Source organism: Notamacropus eugenii, chromosome 2, assembly GCF_028372415.1.
Source record: "Notamacropus eugenii isolate mMacEug1 chromosome 2, mMacEug1.pri_v2, whole genome shotgun sequence".
Lineage (NCBI taxonomy): Eukaryota > Metazoa > Chordata > Mammalia > Diprotodontia > Macropodidae > Notamacropus > Notamacropus eugenii.
The window spans coordinates 414,306,645-414,330,039 of record NC_092873.1 but is presented as its reverse complement, the minus strand read 5'-3'; the positions used below and the strand labels follow the sequence as shown (position 1 = coordinate 414,330,039).

The following is a 23,395-nucleotide window of genomic DNA, read 5'->3' as shown; positions in this document are numbered from 1 at the left end:
AATCTATACAGAATTGTATGAAGTCGTGGGGAGGGAGGGGGGTAGTGGGGGGTAGGTGGGGGGGATAAAATCTCAATTGTATGGCAGTGATTGTTAAACATTAAAAAAATTTTTAAAAAAAGAATATACTAAGTAAAGTGAAAAAAAAAAAAAAAAGAAATGACAAGTAGGAGAGTTTCCAAAAAACCTGGGAAGACTTATATGAACTGATACAAAGTGGAGTAGAACTAGGAGAACACTGTACACAGTAACAGCAGTATTGTAACAATGATGAACTGTGACAGACTTAGCTACTCTGATTCATTGTTGTGTTCGTCCTTCATTGCCAAAGAAGATCAGGCCATCAGAGAAATGATGACATGACTTGCACCTGACTTTGTTTTGAGTGAGGGAGGGCTGTGCAGGTCGCCAGCCTTGCTTCTCCTCCAGAGCCATCTGAGTCCAGTGATCAGATATTCATTAGGATGACTGGAGATGACCCAGGATGCACTGGGAAACCTTGAATTTCTTTGTTCTCTAAAGTGAATTTTATGACTCTGATTAATAATTGCAAATCCAAAGAACTCATGATGAAAAATGCTTTCTACCTCCAGAAAGAAAACTGAGGAACTATGAGTGAAGATTGAAGCATATTTTCTTTCACTTTATTTTCCTTGCCTTTTTTGGAAATATAACCAATATAGAAATATGTCTTCCATGAAAAAAAAAATAAAATAAAATAAAATGGGCTGCCTTTCAAAGGTGATAATTTTCCCCCCTTTCCTTTTTTTCTAATTAAATTTTATTTATTTTCAATATTCAGCATTCAGTTTCATCAAATTTTGAATTTCAGATTTTCTCCCTATATCCCCACTCCCTCCACTCCAGGACAGCATGTATTCTGATAACCCCTCTCCTCCACTCTGCCCTCCCCTCTGTTATTCCCCCACCCCTTATCCCCTTCCCTTCCACTTTCCTGTAGAGAAATATAGATTTCCATACCCCATTGCTTATATATCTCATTTCCTAGGTGCATGTAAAAACAATTTTTAACATTGATTTTTGAGTTCCACATTCTCTCCCTTCCTACCTCCACTGAGAAGGCAAGCAATAGGGGAAGAAGCCTTGATGAAACAAGGAAAAGTGAAGATCACAGGAAATAAAAACACAATTTTGATTACATAAAATTGAAATGATTTTGTACAAAGTCAATGCAGTGATAATTAGAAGAGCAACGATTAACTGGGGTGGAGGAGAATCTGTATAACAAATTTCTCTAAAAAAGATATTCAAGATATAGAGGGAATTTATATAAATATTTAAGAACAAAAGTCACTTCTCCAATAAAGAAATTATCAAAAGCATATGAACAAAAGAAAAAAAGAAAATTCTGAACAGGCACATAAAAGCACTTAAAATCACTAATAATTAGAGAAATGCAAATTAAAACATTCTGAGGTTCCATTTTCCAGCTATCAAATGAACAAAGATGATGAGAAATGAAAAATGATAGTGGTTGAAAGGTTTGTGAAAAAACAAACACACTAATGCACTCTTGGAGCTGTGAAATGGCATAACCATTCTGAAAGCAATTTGGAACTACACCCAAAGAGTAACTAAATTGTGCTTACTCTTTGACCTGGCTAAATCACTATTTGGCTTTTTTCCCCAAAGAGATTGAAATATTTATATGTGTGTGTGTATACACATATATAAATACACACCTACATGTATTTATATACAGAGAGAAATTATATATGTACATACACACATATATATGACACACATATACGTGTGTGTTTATAGTCACACTTGTAACAAAGAACTGGAATCAAGTGAATACCGATTATTAGGAGGAAATGAAAATAAATAATGGTATATGGTATAATAGAATATTATTGAGCTGTAAGAAATAACAAAGGAGACAGATTCAGAGAAACCAGGACAACTTTCTATAAACTAATGCTGAGTGCAACCATCAGAACCAGGTAAATAATTTGGAGCAGAGATAATAAAGGGAATAGTGACAGTGATGATGAAAAAGGCACAAAAGAAAGAAAGAATCATTTTTCGAATAAGCAATAGAGAGCAGAAGGAAGTTCAGAAGGCGACACAGACAAGCAGGACAGTGGGGGTTTTTTTGTCATGAACCCCTTTGGAGATTTAATAAAGCCTGTGGATTCTTCCCCAAAATAATGGTTTATTGCCCATTTTATTATTGAAGGAAATGCTAAATTTCAGTTGCAAGTCAATGAGTAAAAATGTAATTTTTCCTATCCAAGTTCGTGGATTCCCTAAAATCTATCCATGGACTAGGTCCATGGACCCTGGGTTAAGAAACTCTAACCTAGAAGTATCATTAAATGTCATCTAGTACATAAAATCCATTCATTTTATAATGGAGACCAAGAGAGATTAGATTACATAGCTAATAAGTATCTGAGGCAGGATTTTAAGTCAATTTTTTCTAACTCCAAGGACAGCATTCTACCCACTATGCCAATGCCAATGATGTTGATGCCAATGCCAATGATGTTGATGTCAATGCCAATGATGATACGATCCTTCCCAATCTCTAAGGAAGAGTCCCTAGTCTCAAGGTAATCTTTATTCTTCCCAAAACTCCCTCTCTTCAAACCTTTCATACTTCTCTTCTCCATTCTTCATAAGGACTCCTTCTCAGTCTGAGGCCCTGAGGAATCCATCTCAGTGATGAGAACTCCATTAAGGAATCCACAGTAACTGCTATAAGGTTGGCTATAAAGGACTACCTAAGAGGTTCTACAACATTGAAAAACCTCCTGGGTCACTGTGGAAGTGGTTGCCTGAGATTGGCCCTCCATCCATAATAGTCTTTTCCCTCCTTGGATCTCACACAAACCTTTATGCCTCTTCTGCACTCATCATGGATTATTTTGCATTATAGTTATTTATACATGTCATGTATGCTCTTGCTATACTGCAAACTCAGACATTGTACCTTTCCTAGAGCCTGGAATAGTGCTCTACAAACAGTAACCACCTAATGCCTGATGTGTGTTGAACTGAAGGAGATCGTGAATTGAATTACAGAGAAGGTAAAGCAAATGAACAGAGCCAGCCTCATACAAATATTGTGCCTATTTGGTATAATCTGAGAAGCACCAGAATGCTCCCTTTCCCCAAAAAAATAATGATCAACCTATTCCTCAAAATGTCTCTTCCACCTATTTCATTCAGCCTGAGGTTTTCTTTTTTTTTTAATCTTATATTTAAATTTATTTATTTAAGTTTTCAACATTCATTTCCACAAAATTTTGAGTTCCATATTTTCTCCCCATTTCTCCCCTCCCCCCACCCCAAAACACCAAGCATTCTAGTTACCCCTATCTGCCCTCCCTTCTAACATCGCTCCCTTCCCTTATCCCCATCTTCTCTTTTGTCCTGTAGGGCAAGATAACTTTCTATACCCCATTGCCTGTATTTCTTATTTCCTAGTTATATGCAAGAACAATACTCAACAGTTGTTCCTAAAACTTTGAGTTCCAACTTCTCTTCCTCCCTCCCTCCCCACCCATCCCCATTGGGAAGGCAAACAATTCAATATAGGCACTGGGGACTGAGATTCAGTTAAGCTGCATGGGCAGGGCTGCCATTCAGTGTGAGATAAAGATCAGCTCCCTCCGGGCCTCTACATAGGGTTGAGGTAATAATCAGTTCCTCAGTGCCCCCAGGGTTTTTACAATCTAACAATGGATGCGGGATTGCTGTATGGGCTCTGTGGGAACTGCTTCTGAGGTTCTCTTAATAGAGAAGAAGGATCAAAGTCTTTAAATCCTCAGTTATTCATAACTTGGAAAATTCAGACATCCCTGGAAGAAAATATTGACTTAAATTTACACTAAAGTAATATCAGTCATTTCCTAGGATTAGATTTATGATGGGAGAAGTAAAATAGCATGTGGGCATTAGTCACCTAAAGATTCAGCAACGGGAATACCACAAAGAAGATTCCTCACTTTCTCTCCAGCTCTAAAATTTTAGGAATCTACTAATCCAAAGGTTGCCGAAACTTGTGGAAACTAGCGACAAACCTTGTTTGTTCAGTCATTTTCAGTTGTGTCCAACTCTTTATGACCCCGTTCGGGATTTTCCTGGCAAAAATAGTGGAGTGATTTGTCATTTCTTTCTCCAATTCATTTTACAGAATTAAATACTGAGATCAACAAGGTTAAGTGACTTACCCAAGGTCACACAGCTAGTAACTGAGGCCATATTTGAACTCAGGAGAATGAGGCTTCTTGACTCCATGCCTGATACTCCATCCACTGAGCCATCCAGCCCCCCATGACAAATCTTGCCAACTCATTAAACTATGAGTTTAAGAACAGGAACTAAGTTTTTTTTTGTCATCTTTCTTTGTATCCCCAGTGCTTAGCAAAGTACATAATACATAGTAGACCCTTAACAAATACTTATTAACTGACTCACCTACTGGACCCTAAAGATGTTACTTACTAATTAGAAGGTTTGTGAAAACGAAAGCGTTGAAGGAGGACAGGCTTGTGAGAAATGAGACTCCTCAGGGACCAGGCCTTTCACTGTGAAGTCGAAAGCAGTTAGAACTACAGGGTACTGTAGAGCATACAAAGCCCAGACCAGGCCGGGCCAACATACCTCGTCCCTGATAAAGTAAAAAATATTCTGGATTTTGGAATCAGAGAACCTAAGTTCAAACCCCAGCTCTTCCATTACTTTCTGTTCTTGACTTTTCTGGGTTCAATTTCCTTATCCATAAAATGAAGAGGTTGTACTCTGCAGCCTTTGAATTGCCTTCCAGTTCTGTCTATGATGCTGTATAGCCTTATCTGAAGTTAAGTTGACCAGATAAACTCTGACCCCGAAAAAACTATTTCTACTATTTCCTCTGTGAAGAGTAGTGGGAAATTTACAGTCCGGGCTCCATTGTCTGACAAAAATTGGTGAGTGAGGAAATTATTTATGGAGTAGTATTTGAAGAAAAGTAATCCAGTAAAGAAAAAATAAAGTATTTTCCCTTCCAATGACCCAGCTTGGTGATGTCTACTGCCTGACTTCAACAGGTCACTCTGTTTTCTATTCCCTATTCCCTAATAGACAAAAGTGAGTTTGCCATTGAGCTATGTGTAGTCACTGAGTCTAATGAAAAGGAGAGCTTTATTGAAAACAACAAAGATGACCAGATGAATGAGTGGGTTGGGGAATGGGATTATTCCATTTCTAAGGGTCAGTGAATGTGTGACTTTAAACCTATCCACCAGTCTGTGCCCACTACAATGCCAAAAACGGAAGCTGAGGAATGACCCCAAGAGAGGAGAGTCAACCCTAAGACCCAAGAATCTATGCTGGGGAAATGATCTCAACCAACAATAAAAAGATCTGCTAGAAAATTGGGGTGGAGGGGCAAAGAAAATTTTAATTATGTTTAAATTATGAAAAAGAGAGAGTGGCAAACTCTAAGTCCCATATATTTTATGGCTTTTAATTAATCCTTTCAGAAAGTGAGGAGCCTTAAATCTACCCAGAGGCTCATCAAACATCAACCCCCCTGGACAGCAAAAGAGAATCAGGCAGATAAGAGTAGACTGAGAACTTCCCAAAGCACAATGGTCCAAAGAGGATATTCCTTGCAATCTAAACACATGCAGGCTGTTATTAATAAATCATTTAGTAAATGTCAATGAAATGGGGGAAAGGCTATACTTTGATCATTTAGCAAACCAACATGCATCATCTGTGCCTTTAGGACTTCAGATGAATTGTCCAAATGATGCAGGAAGGGAGCAGATGTTTACAGCACCCAATAGCCCAAATGTAGTTGGAGAAGAACGTGCAGCCCTCAGACAGCACTTTAGACCACTGACTCATGCAAATCAGATGCACAGAAAAGATGCTGATTGTCCAGAACAGGTTCAGGTAGCTTGGCTCATCGACCACAGCTGCTTAATTAAGAATGGGGATGACCTTGGAATGAAAGCTGCATTCTCCATTTCCTTGCCACATCATCAATACTAGAATAGTAAAAGTAACCGCTATTCCCTTGCCCTGTGTGCCCAGAAATGCTACGAGCGCTAACAGGGCCATGCACCCTATATATTCTGGAGCAAAATTGAATGGATATGCTCCAAAAGCCTGATGTTGATAAAAGAGGACAATAAAGTTCTCAATTTCATTTTTACTTATAAGTGACTCTATCCACATCTCCCTAGGATGAGTGATCAGGAGAAGCCTGACCTCCTATGGTACTTAATAGCTTTGTCACCATAGGTAGTAGGTGGCTCAGTGGATAAAGTTTAGGGCCTGGAGTCAGGAAGACTCATTTTCCTGAGTTCAAGTCTGACTTCAAACACTTAATAGTTGTATGACCCTGGGTAAGTCACTTAACCCTAAGTGCCTCAGGTTCCTCATCTGTCAAATGAGTTAGAGAAGGAAATGGCAAACCATTCCAGTGTCTTTGCCAGGAAGACCCCAAATGTAGTCATGAGGAGTTGGATACAACTAAAATGACTAAACAAGAAGCACAGGTAAACTGTTAACCCTCTCTGAACCTGAATTGCTTCATTTGTAAAATGCAAATAATAATAGCACCTACTTCTCAAGATTGTTATGAGATAACATACGTAAAGTGCTTAGCAAGTGACATATAAATACTATCTCAATCCAGGTAAGGATAAAGGTTAGAAAGTGAGATAACTGACCACAACTTCCAATATTATTACACTAATGGACCATCCCCAAGTCACCTAAACAAGAATCATATGACATTTATTTTGTTATAACCCTTAACCTACTTTCTCTCTCCTATATGCTATCTTGCTATGCTACCTAATAAGATTAAAAAAGTCTTCTACTACTTCATGTTGACCACAAAATACAAAGAGGTAAATAGAAGAAAGAGAAAGGGAACAAGTACCTACTATGTGCCAGGCACAGTGCTAAGTGCTTTACAAATAAACCTAAGTTACTACGTTTGGGGGAGTTGGTGGTAGAAGGAAAGAGAGTAATGATAATAAGAGCTAATAATGATCTAAGGCTTTAAAGATTCCAAGAACTTCATACACAGAATAATACTACTCAACAAGCATTTATTACAAGTTTACCAGGTGTCCAGAACTATGCTAAGTGCTAAGGATACAAAGAAAGTCAAAAAAACAAAAAGAGATCTCGCCCTCCAAAAAGCTGCCTTTGGTGGTGGGAAATAGAGAGTGAAGGAAGAAAACAAAAATGACTACTTGCTTCCAAGATACTTGCAGAACCTTGTGGTGGCTCAAAGAATCTGTAAGACATTGTCGGATTCAGGAAATGTGAAATTCCAAGTCACCCAACTCATACCTGAACAGGAATGCTCCATGCACAGATTCTGCACATTTCTTGATAATGGAGGTCTAGGGAGCATGTTTGGCTGATGTATTTCCCACATGAAAGAGTATGGAGAGCCTGCTTCCAGAAACTCATGTTGACATATGATGGAAATTTCCCACTTCCTGGTATGCAGCACACTTAGACCTTCTGGAATTAGATCCAATCTGTTATAACAAGGTGATTAAGAAGATACTTTGATTGGCAGAGTATCTGCAACTGGAGAGCATTAAAAAGATGCTGATCAGCCAAAGTGATTCCTTCTGCTTTGATCTGCATCTTTCCTGCCCAGCTACTCTTCAGGTGAAAGAGGCCTTGAGCCTTTCCCATTCTAGGCTAACCTGTGGTCTATAATTATCAGTCTCTGTTCTTTGAATTGTTTTCTTTTTTTCTGTCAAGCTTTTATGTGAGAGAATTTTGGGCACAGCTATGACCTTGTGGGCTTGGAAAGGTCAAAACATCAGGTTGGGTGCTAGAGTCCATGCTGAGTTTTGGAGCCCATTAACCCCAGCATCTAGAACCTAAGGATGGACCTTTATGACCCAACCCAGTGGTAACTGAGACAAGGATCGATCCTGAGAATATGTCGAATTATAAATTGAGCCTGATGTAGAAATTTGTGTTAGGTTTGAGCCCACTCTCCCCAAAGCCTGAGGTGTTCTAGGGAAGAGTGTAGGCACCAGAATTGAGAGAAAAATGTAATTTCTGTGCTTGCTCCCTCTTTGAAGCAAATATGCCTCTAAAATCTAAGTAATATTAATTGGTTTAGTGAAACTGAGACACTAATCACCAGCAATTAACAGCAGGGAGAACATACCAGAATGGGGTCTCCAGTCAACACCATTAAAGAAAGCCATAAAGAAGACCCTTCAGGTTTATCCCTGGAACACTAAGAGGGAGATATTGCTGCTCTCAAATTGAGAAACTGAGTCTTTTTCCAAGGGGGAGAGCAACTAGTGCTTCACTTCTCCAGCCTTTCCTTCTTTTTGCTCTAGGCACTTGCCCAGGGATCACCGAAGACACCCGAAGACCTTCCAGTCCTTGTCTCCTTCCTGCCTCCCCTTGTCTTTCACTCTTTTAGACCAGAAAAGTGTATTTATGTACAAGGGGTGAAACTGTGGAGGCAGAAGGCACAAGACTAAGATAATTATAATTGGCACAAGGTAAGATATAAGAAACCTACTGAGCTGTTTAAGTTAATCAAGAGATGAGAGAAATGTTATTTTTCCATCCAGTTGTTTTTTTTTTACAAGCAGAGAGAGGAACATCAAAAACGAAAAGCAATAAGAATTTGCTCCATATGCAAAGGCTGAGTTGTGGTGCTTTTTCTAGATTAATAGATTTCAGCTTTCTATAGCTTAATTAACTACCTTCAAAATGTTTCCTTCAGCTCCAAGAAACCACTGCTCCAGCCTCCCAGTCTGCCCCAGTGTGAACCCTGCTCCATCCCAATGCAGCTGCTCAGGATCTAACAAGGAAGCACCAGAAACCCCTACAGACTGGGAGATTCGAAAACATAAGTCAGGGAAGAACAAAACAGGCTTTTCGTTAATACAAGGCATCAGTTCAAAGGAAACCAGTAGAAGCCTGCTTTCAAGGGCAAAGCCTGAAGGAGATGTGAAACTTAAGAATTGTTATTCTCCCTGTAATTAACAACAATGAACATTAAACACATACACAGAAAGAAGCACCCTCAGAGACTTACAGTTGGAACCAAGTTACTGATTGGTAGATCTCCCCCACAGAAAAACCAGCCTGTAAAGGAAAAGGCAGATCTAGTGCTAAAAATGGGAATTAATAGAGAAATCATTCTCTTCTATAACCAAATAGTTTAAGTGATCAGAATCTTAATAATTATTGTCATTTTATTAATTATGAATTCTTAAGAACAATAAATCTGTATAACTGCAGATCTCTTTGTGGTTTATCAGGCACTTTCACAGACATGATAAGTAATGTCACATTCCTATTTTGCTTTCTTATCTACAAAGTGGTTTCCTGAATAATAACCCTAAGAACTATGTATTAGAAGCAGTATTTTTAATGCTCTCCAGTTGCAGATACAGATAGGTAAACTGAGGGGAAAAGAAAGGAGTTAAGCGAGGTGTTTATGATTACACACCCAAAAAATAAGAGAATACAAAAATCTCCTAGATCCTAGTTCACTTCTCTTGCTAGAGAAGTCCCACCGTAATGGGACATGATGAATATATAGTATGATTTACTTACTGGAAAGAGTACTTGACCAGAAGCTAATCCCCCACCCCCACCCCTTTGAGACTAACTAATTTTTTGACCTTGGTCACATCTTTTCTTGACACTGAGGAAAGGAATAAGGAACAAGCATTTATATGTCACTATTATGTAAAAAATTATGCTAAGGTCTTTGTTTTAATAAATAATTTCATTTGATCCTCACAACAATACTGATAAACAGATTCTATTATTATCCCCATTTTACAATTGAGGAAACTGAGGCAAGCAGATTAAGTGACTTGCCCCAAGTCACATAGCTAGTAAGTGTCTCAGATCAAATTTGAACTCAAGTCCCTTGAAATCAAGTCTAGCACTCTATTCATGAAGCCAGCTTTTTGGGTTACACTTAGACCAAAGTTACACAGTCATGAATTTTTTATTACATACATATTTAATAAGACATAGGAAGAATTCAAGACTGATATAGAAATATTTAGGAACACTATCTAGGAAACAAGTGAATCTAAGTCAGAGATTAAAAAAAGAATTTACTTTTCTAGAGAAAAATCCATTCAGTGCTTCTACAGTTTATTCCCATCAGGATTATTTATTCCAATTACCTTGCTTATCAATACTCAACAAAATTACTTGGAAATGAGCACGAGTTTGGCTCACTCTCCAGAGGAGAAACTGAGGCACGGAAATGTTGAGAACTTAATCTGGATCATTTAAGATAGCCAGGGTCAGACTGGGGAAAGAATTCAAAGTTCCTTTATTGCTTCCAACCTTCACTTTCAGATTCAGTGAGCGATATGAGTGTGCACCTGAAGGGGGTGGGGGAGGGTGAATGAGGTAGGACAAAGGATCACAGGATTTAGAGCTAGACTGGACTTTTTGGATCATCTACTATTCTCCTCATTTGACAGATGAGGGAACTGCAGCTCAATGAAGTTAAGAGCCTTGCCCAAAGGTTAGTAAGTAACACAGTCAGGATTAGAACCCAGGTCCTCAGACTTCAATCCAATATTCTTTTTGCTGTACAATACTACCTGTACAGGATAGAAAATTCAATTCTATTCAGCAATCATGTATTAAGCGTTTAGCGTGTGCTAGGTATCATGCAAAGACTGAAGCTACCTGATCTCAAGGAGTTTGCTTTCTCATGTGGGATGGGGGGAGGGAAGATTTTTTTTGGATGAAGCAGGATAGAAATGGAAAAAAGCAAATAAACACCCAAGGATTACAAGGCAAAAAGTTTATTTATTTATTCTTTATTATATTCTTTCTTTATTTGTTTTTGTTCCTCTCCTAGTACCTACCATAGTGTTTTATACATAAAAGCTGCTAATAAATATTAAGAACAAATGTATGGAAGGATGGATGGATGGATGGCTATAATTATTATCATGTTATTAGTGATGCCTTTTCAATAATTTGCCCTAGAGGACTTGCTTTATTTGGCCTCAAGACTCAGGTGAAAGCAAATACTTGGGTTCGAGAATTTCTAGAAAATCAGGGAAATGATAAATCACAATCTTTATTAAGAGGCACAGCAAGCAAAGCACATACACTACAGCACAGAACAACATCGAGACAGAGGTTCATTCCCACTCACGCTAGAAACTCACCCGGGGCAGAGGGAGGGAGATGTGTGAGGAAGAAAACACCTTCAAAGTTGGGGTTCAGGCCGCAAAATTCTATGTCCTAAAAATGGGCTTGACTGAGAACAGGGGATCAGTGACAGATGTAGAAAGGGGCATACTAATTACTAAAACTCAGATGTGGTAGAAAGTTCTCAGGGTCTCTTATTGATACCTGGTTTGTATGAAGCTCTGGTAAGAGGAGTCCCTTGGGTGGGAGGGTCTAATGTTAACTAAGGTAGCAGAAGAACATCAACTCAAGGCCCCTGCAATAGGTCAAGAGTTCATCCAATCACAAAGCCTTATCTGCCTGACATAGTTAATGGTAAAAAAGTGAAACTGTCTGTTTTGCCTATATGTTTCTATTGGCATCTAGCCTAAGTGACTCCATACTGGGACCTCCATACTGGGGTTCTAGCATCATAACATGAAACCACACTTTAATCATAATATCAAACAATACAGTGTTTATCATTATCTCAGGACCACAGTGAATCCCATTCCTAGAAGCAAGATTCTGGATTCTCACTGGGCAATTTCTCTGTTTAGAGGGAGGCTTGCCTTCTTTTGAAAACCTTTCTTTGAGTCCATTCCGTAACCATCTGAATTGATTATAAAGGTGGGGGGGAGAATGTTGTTTAAACCATTGCGTTTTCTTTATACCTCTCCAAAGCTGCCCCAAGAGCTAGCCCCTGCCATTTCCCCAATCCCCCCAGCTGCTTGTACATGGTCTCTCTTAACCACAGTATTCTGTGCCTGGACGCACAATATCATTAAAATAGTAATGCTGATTTCGAGAGCAAGAAGCCTCACAGCTAAACCATGAAACAAACACTGATATGACAGTTTATTAATCAAATTGCCTTTCAAGCATATAATGCAGCAAAAAGCTCCCACTCTGTTAAAGTTGCTCTGGTTAAGGAAATAGACCCCATGTGGAATGGCAAGGGACCCTAAAGTTCATGTCGTCCATTGGTGTCAAACTCAATTAGAAATGGGACCATTAAACTATACAGAAGGATCCCTGTGACCCACAGAGGGACTTAGAAAACCACATATTAACATAATCAATATCCTATTTTTTTGGTTAAATATTTCCTAATTATATTTTAATCCAGTTCCCACAGTATGGGGGAGTTTTTTAGACCAGTGTATGACACCTTTGAACCAACTCCTTCATTTTGCAGATGGGGAAGCCTGAGACCCAGGGAGCTTAAATGTGATGCCCAAGGTCACACAGATAGTAAGAAATAAAGAAAATGCTAAATATAATGAATGCTAAATATTCCCAAACACATAGGTTCACAATGATATAATTATTTTTGAGTGGAAATAGTCATTGGATTAAAGTTGTCAATTATCTCTAAATGGCCAAATTTGGTGACCTTTTCTCAGCCCTCATCTTTCTTGACCTCTCTTCAGCATCTGACATTGTTTGGTGATCACCCTTTCTTTGTGGATACTCTTCTACTCTGGGTTTTCATGGTACTGCCTTTTCTTGATTCTCCTCCTACCTGTCTGACCAGTCTTCCTCAATCTCCTTTGCTGGCTCATCATCCATCTTCAGATCATCTGTCAGTATACCCCAAGATTCCGTCCTAGAATCTTTCTCCCTTCACATTATCTGGAATTCCTAATCTATTTTTGTGTCACAGATCCTTTTGGCAATCCGGGAAAGCCAATGGATCCCTTCTCAGATTAATGGTTTGTTGTCTACCTTTGTAATTAGAAGTTAGTGAAAATAAATGTTTTTTTCCAACCAAGTTCTTTGACCCCCTGGAATCTATTCACTCCTTGGGTGATAATGAACCCTGGTTTAAAAACATCTGTGCTACACTCTCACATTTGGCTTTGACAGTTCTATGGGTTTGTCCGTCAGCAAATCAACAAGTTTTAGTGAGGGTTTACAATGTGACAGACACTATGCTAAATGCTCAGGATATAAAGAAAAGCAAAAGCAGCCCCTGCCCTTGAGAAACTCACATTCTAAGAGAGAAAAGAACACGTTAAAAAATTGAACATACTGTCTAAGGCCTATAACATGTAAATGGAAGAGTCTTAGAAGGAAAGCAGTAGCAGTGGGCAAGACTGGGAAAAGCTTCTTGCACAAGGTGGGTTTTGATCTAAGTCTTGCAAGAAGCCAGGGAGGTTTAAAGGAGAGGTAAAAGGAGAGAGTCTTTCATGTTTGGGAGAGAGTCAGCAAAAAAGATACAGAGATGGTGTGTCATTTACAAGAAGCAGCAATAAGGCAGGTGCAGCTGAATCATAACACATGTGGAAGGGATTAAAGTATAATAAAACTGGAAAGGTAGGAAGGGGCCAGGCTGTGAAGAGGATTAAAAGTCAGAGGATTTTATATTTGATCCTGGAGTAATAGGAAGTGACAATTTATTATTATTAGAGGAGTGAATTGGTTATGTCAGTGACCTAGGAAAGCAATTTTGGCAACTGAGTGGAAAAGAGGGGAGAAATTTGAAACAAGGAGACCAACCAGCAGGCTACCACAATTAGTCAAGTATGAGGTGATGATGGCCTGGGCTAGGTGGGTGGCTGTGTGAGTGGAGAGGAGGGGCTAAATATCAGAGATGTAGGGAAGGTAAAAAATGAGACTTGGCAACAGATTGGATATGAAGGATGAGTTGAGGAAGACACAAAGGTTGCAAGATGGGGAGGAGGATGGTAACCCCAACAATAATGACAAAGTTCTGAAGGGGGAAAGTTGAGGGAAAAGATAATGAATTCTGTTTTGGACTTGTTGAATTTGATATGCCTATAGAATTGCTGATTTTAGAGGTTTAAGAGACAGTTGGTGATGTGAGACTAAAGTTCACAAGAGAAATTAGGGCTGAATATATAAATCTGGAAGCCATATGCATGGAGGTGATAGTTGAATCCATAGCTCATAGGTGAGTTAATGAGATTACCAAGTTGAAATAGTATTATAGACAGAGAAGAAAGGAGAGCACCAAACATAGTCTTGGGTCCAATGTTTTATCCACAGCAACATCCACCTGCCTACATGCAACAATTCACATTCATGAAGCATTCCTTGGTTCTCAAACCAGATTGGCTACATAAAGAACTCAATCATCTTTTCTAAAGGGCTGACAGACCTTCCTAGTCTTTTCTGCAGTCAATTTTATTTCATTTGAGTCTTATAATAAACTTGGGAAGTAGATAATACAAAAAAACTTGTATCTGCATATACAGATGAGGAAAACCTGGCTAAGAAAGAATGAGGTGATTTTCCCAAGTTCATACAGTCAGTGTTAGCTCTGGGATTCAAACCCAAGTTTTCTGCTATGAGCTCCTTGAAATCTCGGAATGTCTTACTTTTGTATTTTATTACCAGAGGCTACCACGATGTTCAGCACATAGTAGGTTCTTAATAGTTGCTGACTACTCGCTTCACTACCTGTGCTGATTTTGAAAATCAGAAGAGTCTCTGAAGACTACGATGGGCCTTCGTAGCTCAGCCCTGAAGAAAGCTTCAAAGATAAGACATTATGATATGGAATCTCTGAAAATAATCCTACCAAATTTATTTTAGCTCTGCCTGCTCTCCCCAAAGTCATCTTAATGAGGCTAGCCAAAAGAACATTTATAGCACTCAGAAATACAGGACCACTATTTTTGATTCAGTTTCTCACTTATGCTCACAGTTCATATGTTTTATCTTCTTAAGAGTTCTGATGACAATTTCCAAGGATGAACTATTTCTGAAGGAAGATGGACCAAGGGCAAAAAGTAGGTATTATCCTGGGAGAGGTGGTCAGTTTGGTATCTCAAAAACCACCTACTTTATAATGAACATCATCATCAAAATAGATAAGAATAAGATAACAATAATAAACTTATATGATGCTCTGTGGTTATAATGTGTTTCACATTCAATATTTCATTTGATCCTCAACACAATCCCGTGAAGTAAGGAATGCCCATTTTACAATTCCAATTTTAGAAATGTCTTATCCAAGATCACTCTCCTAGAAGGAGGCAAAGTTAAAACTCATAGTCAGAATTTTTGAGTCCAACTCCCTGAACTTACTTCTTCCCACTCTATCCTATTCTGAGGGAATTGCTGAGTAGTGTGAGGGAAATGAAAACAAGAAATGGGATGTAATCTCAGAAAGGAAACCAAAGACCATCCAGCCAAGTGTTCAAAGCCCAGAGACATTGCTCTAAGAAGAAATGGAAAGGGACCCAGGAACTTCTCCTATGAAAACAATCACACACTCAGTTAACACAGTTCCACACGGGGCATTTGTATTTTGCAGGCAGCTGCAAGCCTGCTGAATTAAACTGCCACAGACACTGAACACTGAATCCAAAGATGAGTCTTATGCTGTGGAAGTAACTATTCTTCTCTAAGACAGAGGACAGTGCAGACAGGTCATGTATCTGACTATCCCTGAGTATGTCCCAGAAAGGATATTATGCACAGCAAGAACATTTCTGTAAGTACTTGACTGGGGGGGTGGGGAAGGGCAGAAGGAGGTGTCCCCTGCAGATTTTCCTGGAGAGGAGTGAAAGGCAGGAATTAAAATAAAGTTACTGGGGCTTAACACCTCCTTCTCAAGGTCCCATGTGCCAAGGTGAACTGCACCTTCTAGATCTATTCTCTATTTATCGCTTGGTGCCAGATACACACAAAATTGTCTAATGTTACAGTGTTGGAACTGGAAGGGACCCCCAGCTAGTCATCTTTGAGATCACCTAGTCTAACCCCACACCCTTTAAGGATGAGGAAACTGAAGCCCAGAAAGGGTAAGTCCTAGCCCAAGATCACGCAACTATGCAAGTCTCCTGATTCACTATTGCCAGTTCTCTCCATTACATCACACAGTTGTCCTTACCTTCTGGACTCACGGCACAGCCTAATGCCTTCCCAAAGTCAATTATTGTAACACCAAGGCTACAGATAAGCATATATCACACCCAGGAAAGGCAACAGTCTGGTTATGACTAGAATGTTAATTCAGCTGCATTGCACCAAAGGAAGTATCAACCCAGGAGAATAAGGGAAAACTCAACAGGGGAAGAAAGATTTGGGCTAGAAATGACAAAAGATGCCTTGCCTGACCTTTATCACAGGTTATATTAGCAGAAGTCTGCATCCGCTCACTATGACAAAAAATATAGAACTCTCTGGACTTTATAGGATGGCTAAATGGGAGAAGCTAACTCTAGCTGTCAATTCAATGCAATTCCACAAACCATTATTAAGCACCTACAATGCTCCAGGCACAAAACTGGATTCAAGGGGCACAGAGATGAAAAACACATACTCCCTGACCTCAAGATACTTACCATCCAATGTGGGGAGGCTTGGAAAGGAACACTCAATAGCACACGTATAGGTAAACATGATTAGCAGACAGTGTGGTGTCCCCATTTCAATGCTGCAGGGAACTCCTGCACCTTAACCAATGCAGGGAAGCAACTCACAGCTACAGAATAATTTTTATTGTTCAAGAGCTGACTTGGTCACTGAGTTTGGGGGAGTTGACCAGGATTACACTGACAACAAGCATTAGAGGCAAGACTGGAACCCAAGACTTCGGACTCCAAGGCTAGCTGCTTATCCACTATGCTACCGTACCACCAGGTTGAATGTGATGCCATTAATATAATGCAAAGAGCTATTATAATTTGGGGGATTATTTTTAGCTGGAAGGATGTAGAGCCTGAGCAAGTCCTTGAAAGAAGATTTCCAAAGCACGTTCACATAGTATCTCCAGGGTAGGGAAGTACCTAGGAGAGACTATGAAGGATGTATAGAATTTCTATGGCTCCATATAACTGGTTAAGGACATTGTGAATGGGTGGTTATTTGACTGGCTCTAGAGACATTAAAAAGGTCTTAACTTTCTTGTGTCTCCATATCCTTCACTGTTTCAGCTGCTTGTTGTACTCCTTCGCTGAAAAGGCCCAAAAAGAGACTATGCTATACAAGGAAAGCACTTGGAACCTTCTCCCTTCTGGGGCCATTTGACTTCAAGAAACAGCTCCAGTCCTTGCCCTGTGTGTTTGTTCTTTTCTGTTCTAGGTGAAAGGAATGGAATCTCAGTCTTGTGTTTTGAAAGGTCAGTGAACCACAGAGATCTGGGAATCAGAACATAGGCCTGGTTTTGCCCTAACACCTTCAGGGGTGACCTTCTGGGCCTGAGTCAGCAGATGCTAAGACAGGGACTCAACCAGCACTCATCTGGCCTCTAGACATGAACTAGTGGGAGCAGCGGAATGTAGGAAGAGAGGTAAATTATGAGCCTACTGCCCCAGAGACTGCGGCATAAGGAAGAGTATGCTCCAAGGGATTGAGGAAAAGCTTGTAACCTTGTAAAAGCTAACAGGCACTAAGTGATTAAATGGAACTGGGAAACTAGTCACTGGTCCCTAAACAATGGAGGGAATAACCAGTGGAGGTTCAGGTCAATGGCAGTAAAGAAGAAAGACTCCAAATCTCTATTCCAGCCAACCTGCCTGGCTCTAGAAGTGAGCCAGATAAGACATGGTTAGGTATCATTCATTCAATAAATAAATAAGCATTTATTAAGCACCTATTATGCACCAGGCACAGTGCTAAGCATTGGGAATACAAAGTCAAAAGATAGTTCCTGCCCTCAAGGAGTTTATAATCAAGGAGGAAACCACATGCAAATAAATATATACCAAGCAAGTTACATACAAGATAAATAGGAAATAATAAGAGGGAAGGCACTAGAATTACAAGGGCTTAGGGAAGACTTCCAGTTGGGACTCAAAGGAAGTCAAGTTGGTGAGTAGGCAAAAACAGAAAAGGAAATTAAGGTTAAAGGAAGCTGATTACCTTGTCCAGAGTCACACTGGTCAGTGGCAGAGACTGAGCTAGAACCCAGATCTTTTGCTTTCAAAAGATCTTTTGCTTTTCATTTTTTTCCCACCATACCAAATAAAGTCATTGATGCTAATTAAACAAAACATTTAATAATTCATGCATCCTCTTCTCTCCAAGGCTTTTTTTTTAAGGTGGTGGTAAATCCATTTTGACATCCTCTAATCAGATGGATAGTCCAGAGTTTGGCATATATTAAGTGCTCAATAAACACTGATGACTTTCTGGCTAAAAAATATTTCCTATAGAGTACTGGGAAGGGCCTTGGACTTGGAGTCAGTAGGCTAAGGTCTGAATATTGGCTTTGATGATGGCTACTGCTCTCTGGCCCTAGACAAGTCATTTGATTTCTCTGAGCTTTAATTTCATTAAATTTAAAATGGGAATTTATGGACTAACTACCTCACAGTGTTATTTTAAGAAGAAAAAAAACTTTGTAAATTATATTAACATTTCTTGATGAATTCTTCTAAATTTTTATTCTAAACTTCTAAAGTTTATTTCCTACTGAAAAGCAAAAAAAAAATCTACTGAAGAAAATTCCCCATGTTTATCATGTACTGAGGGAACAAAAACTTCTATATATTAGAAAGAAGACAAGTGACCTAGTAGCTCTTACGTTAGATGAGGAATCTTGAGACAGCATAGCTTAGAAAAGAAAGACATTGGATCACAAAATTTTAAAGTCGGAAGAGATCTCAGAAAACAGCAGTTTCAATTCATACCTGGAAAATGAATCATGTTTATGGTATCAGCATTGTTGAGAAATGAAAATATTCTTAACCCTTTTTATGTCATGCATTCCACCCCCTTCTCAGAATAATGTTAAGTGCAAATAATAAAATATATAAAATTCTAAAGGAAACCAGTTACATTAAAATATAGTTATCCAAATATTTTTTTAAATGAACAAACAAGTTTATAGATTTTAGCTCAAGAATCCTTGATGGAAATAGCCAGACACATATATCCAGAATTTTCTAATCCTAATCATCAATTCAAGTGACTATTTTTGATTCATGCATAAAAGACCTGGGAAAGTATCTAGTACTATATATAGTTTGAAAGCGGAAGCTATTGCTTAATTGTTCCTGCTGCCTAATTTTTAAAAAAATTATAAAGATGAAGACTGTATCCCTAAAATGCTTTCAGATACAGAGAAAGTTACTAAGTTAAAGTATGGTATTACCTAGTAACTTCCTATATGAAATAAAGCATATTTTTCAGATCATAGTATCATTTATGTAAGATTTCTAGACTGTAAGATACCTGAGAGCAGGAAACCTCTTATCTTTAGTATCTCTGTCTCTCTCCAGGCTTTTAAATGTTTGTTAAATTTAAATGAATTTGCATTTGTAAACTACAGTTAAAGCAAGCCTTCTCTCAAGAGTAAATTCTGCTTTTGACCTACATCTAAACAGTGGCTGAAAACTATGAATAGAATATTCTCATTTAAGGGGTTTTATTGTAGAGTTAGGATAAATTTGGGAACCCGGAAGATATGGGTTCAGATTTCACCTTAGACAATGACTAGTTTTGTGACCATGAGGAAAGTTCTTTCAGTTTCCTCGTGTCTACATTTAGAGGAATGGACTAGACAATCTCCAAGATCTTTTGTACATGAACCAACTAGTCACCTGATGATTAGAAAATACTAGATCCACCAGTCTGGCCATTTCCACCAAGGAAATCTATAGACTTGTTTCTTCATTTTGGCTTTTTAAAAAAAATTTTGTATACCTACAACTCATCTATATTGGTAGAGGTCCTCACTGGGAGATCCTTACGTTGATGAAATCACAGGTATGTTGTTATATATGATATGAAGTGTATATTATATGTATGTGTTGTGTTGTGTGAATGCATGCATGTGTTTTTAAGTCTTTCTGTGACCCCATTTAGGGTTTTCTTGGCAAAGTGGAGTGGTTCACCATTTCTTTCTCCAGCTCATTTTATAGATGAGGAAACTGAGGCAAAAGAGGTTAAGTGAGTTGCCTAAGGATTATATGGTGACTAAGTGTCTGAGGCCAGATTTGAACTCAAGAAGATGAGTCTTCCTGACTCCAAGTCTGGCACTCTATCTACTGTGCCACCTAGGTGCCCTGAATGAAAGTATATATGTACATATACCTACCTTGCAGGGTTATTGTGAGGATAAATGAGTTCATATTTGTTAAATAGTTGGCATATAGTGGGAGTTATATAAAGGTTCCTTCTCTTCCCCCTCCACCCTAGAACTTGAACTAGTAGGATCTTTATTTTGCTGATGTTTTTCAAACACAAGAGAATGAGCATAAATACTGCTCAAGAAGTCCCTGAGTTGCAGGTCCAGGAAAAAGAAGAAGGGAGTTATTTCCTGTTGGGAATCAGTTTCTTGAACATGTAAGGAACCCTTTCTAAGATTTCAGCTTAGGGATCCACCATTTCAAATTCCATTTTTTGGATCAGATCTGTAATTTAATTGGTATAAGGAACTTCTGATACCAATGTAAATGGATAGTCACTCTCTTAAAGTGACTTGCCTAGGGTCACACAGCCAGTAGGGCAGCTAGGTGAGACTGTGGATAAAGTATCAGGCCTGTAATCAGGCAGACCTGAGTTCAGATTTGTCCTTAGCCACTAACTATGTGATCCTGGGCACACTTAACCTCTGCCTTGGTTTCCTCTGCCATAAAACAGGGATAATAATAGGTCCTCCTTCCCAAGGTTGTTGTGACGGTCAAATGAAGTGATAAACGTAAAAAGCTTAGCACATAATAGGTGTTATAGAAATGTTAACTCTTAGTAGGTACCAGAATCAGACCTTGAGCTCAGCCAGGTCTTCCTGACTTCCAAACTAGTTAACTATCCATTATACCACACTATCTCAATTCATTTTGTGTCCTCAGAAAGAGAATAAACTGTGCCAAATAAAAGTGGGAAGGTATGAAGTGATTCACTTCTGTGCTGGTCGTAATGTCTCTAAGAACAATCTACTCTATGGAGCAATATAATGATTCTACGGTTTAAAATGGCCAGGAGCTCATTCTAATTCAGAATCCTTAAATGCAGCCAGTTTAGAAGACAGATTGCCATTTTTAAAAATAGAATAAACTAAAAAAACCCTACAAACTCCAGGCCTCATAATCAACGATTAAGTCATAAAAGTCTGCTGTCCTGCGGTGAATTCCACCGCCTTGGACATTCATTGGAGAGTGATATCTCCACTATCTCCAATCATATACACCTCTGAGAAGAGAGGTAGCAAATTTCCCAGGATGGGGGAAAAAAGAGAAGGAAGAAAGAAAGAAAAGAAAAAACTATGTGTCGGAAAAACCATGTAGTTTCTGTAACTGCAGAAGAACTGGGAAAGCTTGACATACCTCTGTGATGAAGACAGCCTTATTCAGCATGACAGGCCCAAGCAGATCCCAGCATCTGCCACCAGCAAGAATGACAGGGTTTGATTTGTAAGGCTAGACAGAGGTCTGGAGTGATTTCCACACACTTCTGCCCTCTTGGCTGACCTCTCTGAAGCTTCTTTCTCCACACACCAATTGATCACATGTGTTTTCCAACAGGATAGGGAGTGGAAATTCATAAATGATAAATGTCTCCAGAACTATGACCTCCATGAAATTGAACCAGGGAGTTTGCCTTCGAAATAGGACATACACTAAGGGCTTCCGAGAGTTACTCTGTGAACATTAGGACCTGAAATTAAGTTTCAAGTCCTAATTAATAATAATATTTATATAGAACTTAATACATGCCAGGTGCTGTTACTTCACAGCAATCCTGGGAGGGAGTTGCTATTATTATCCCAATTTTACTGATGGAGAAACTGAGGTAGACAGAATCTAAGTGACTTGCCCAGAATCTAGTAAGTGTCTGAGGCCAAATCTGAACTCAGGTCTTCCCGACTCCAGGTCCAGTGTGCCATCTACTGTACCACCTAACTGCCATCTGCTGGTCTTCAACTCAGAAGATTAGATAGAGGAACAATATGGGGCCCACATGGCCAGTACCCCACACTATTTCTAAGTTCAGAGTGGCTGCTTTAGAATAATCATTTATGCAACTCTTGACTCCAAAACTCTATCCAGTACCCCACATGTTACATTCTCAGACCATGCAAGGCACACATAAATCTAAAAGCAAAAAGCATTTAATTAAGGTGTGAAACAAGCAAGAAAGGGAAGCAAATAATAAATACTCTCTATACCACCCAATTCACAAACGAGTACAATCTCCTAAACCTCCAGAAGAATTAAAATGAATTCAGCTTTAATCCTCCTGATTCTTCAGAATAGACAGGGAAGGAACTGAGGAGCCCAAGGGTAACTGCTTAATGTAAAGCATCATCATCTCCTAGTGTTTTCTGCAGGAGTGTCTTGGGTTCCCAATATTCCCCATATTATACTAAATCCATTGATTTCTTCTCTACTCTTTCCCTCTCACCATATAGTTCTTTTTCCTTTTCCCCTTTTTCCCATTCATGTCATTTCTGCAAATTCAGAAGCCAGGCTTTTTAATCTTTCTCCCCTAGACTATTCCCTATTTATCAGTTTCTCCTCCTGATGACATCACTATACTTTGACTGTAGTCCGGAGAATTTCTCCTACAAAGTAATATTCTCTCAATGTCAGGGCACCATGGAAAATGAAGTCCCAAGTAACCCCTCTCTTCAATTAAACCAACTATACTGAAATTACCATCATCTACCAAAAAGTCATAGTAGCCAAATCAGATCAGAATTATCCATCATACACGGCTGCAAGGTTTTAGTATGTTTGGAAGACATCATGAGTTAAAACTTTGGACTTCAATGTATGAATTTCTCACTCCAGCAGTTGAACTCAGCACTGAAATCTTTGATCTGTGCAATTCTGATCTCTGTCCTGGCCCATCATTGTTAAACAACTCTCCCCATTTCCCTGCTGCCAAGAAAAAACAAAAACCACACATTGCAATGTATAATTTTCCAGTGCAAATATTCTCTTTTATTTTCCTTTACATTTTTTCTAACACAGGGAATTACTTCGATCCAGAACTGATTTCTTGTTTGTTTTTGTGGTTTTCATATTTCTGCTCCTTCCCTCCTTTCTCTAATCTCTTTCCCGCATAGCGTTACACTCCTCTCCAGTGCCTTTCCCCTCTAAACTAGTTTCTAAGATATGACTTTTTCCTTATCTTTGCTTACTCTATTCAGATGTACAGAAGTCAGTTTGTTTTCTTCTAGGACTTAGTAACCTATATTAAATTTCATTTGTCTTCATTATTTTCTCATCTACTGTTCTGTTTCTTCATTTTATTTTTACATCAGTTGTTTCCAAATATGCCCCCTTCT

At 38.9% G+C, this 23,395-nt stretch overlaps 1 long non-coding RNA gene across 1 annotated transcript; it reads left to right on the top strand.

Annotated features, from left to right (window-relative positions):
- Positions 1 to 7,555: 7,555 nt before the first annotated feature.
- Positions 7,556 to 9,266, top strand: LOC140529253 (uncharacterized). Its single transcript, XR_011975470.1, has 3 exons — positions 7,556 to 7,659; positions 8,352 to 8,519; positions 8,747 to 9,266. It is a non-coding gene; the product is annotated as an uncharacterized lncRNA (long non-coding RNA).
- Positions 9,267 to 23,395: the final 14,129 nt, after the last annotated feature.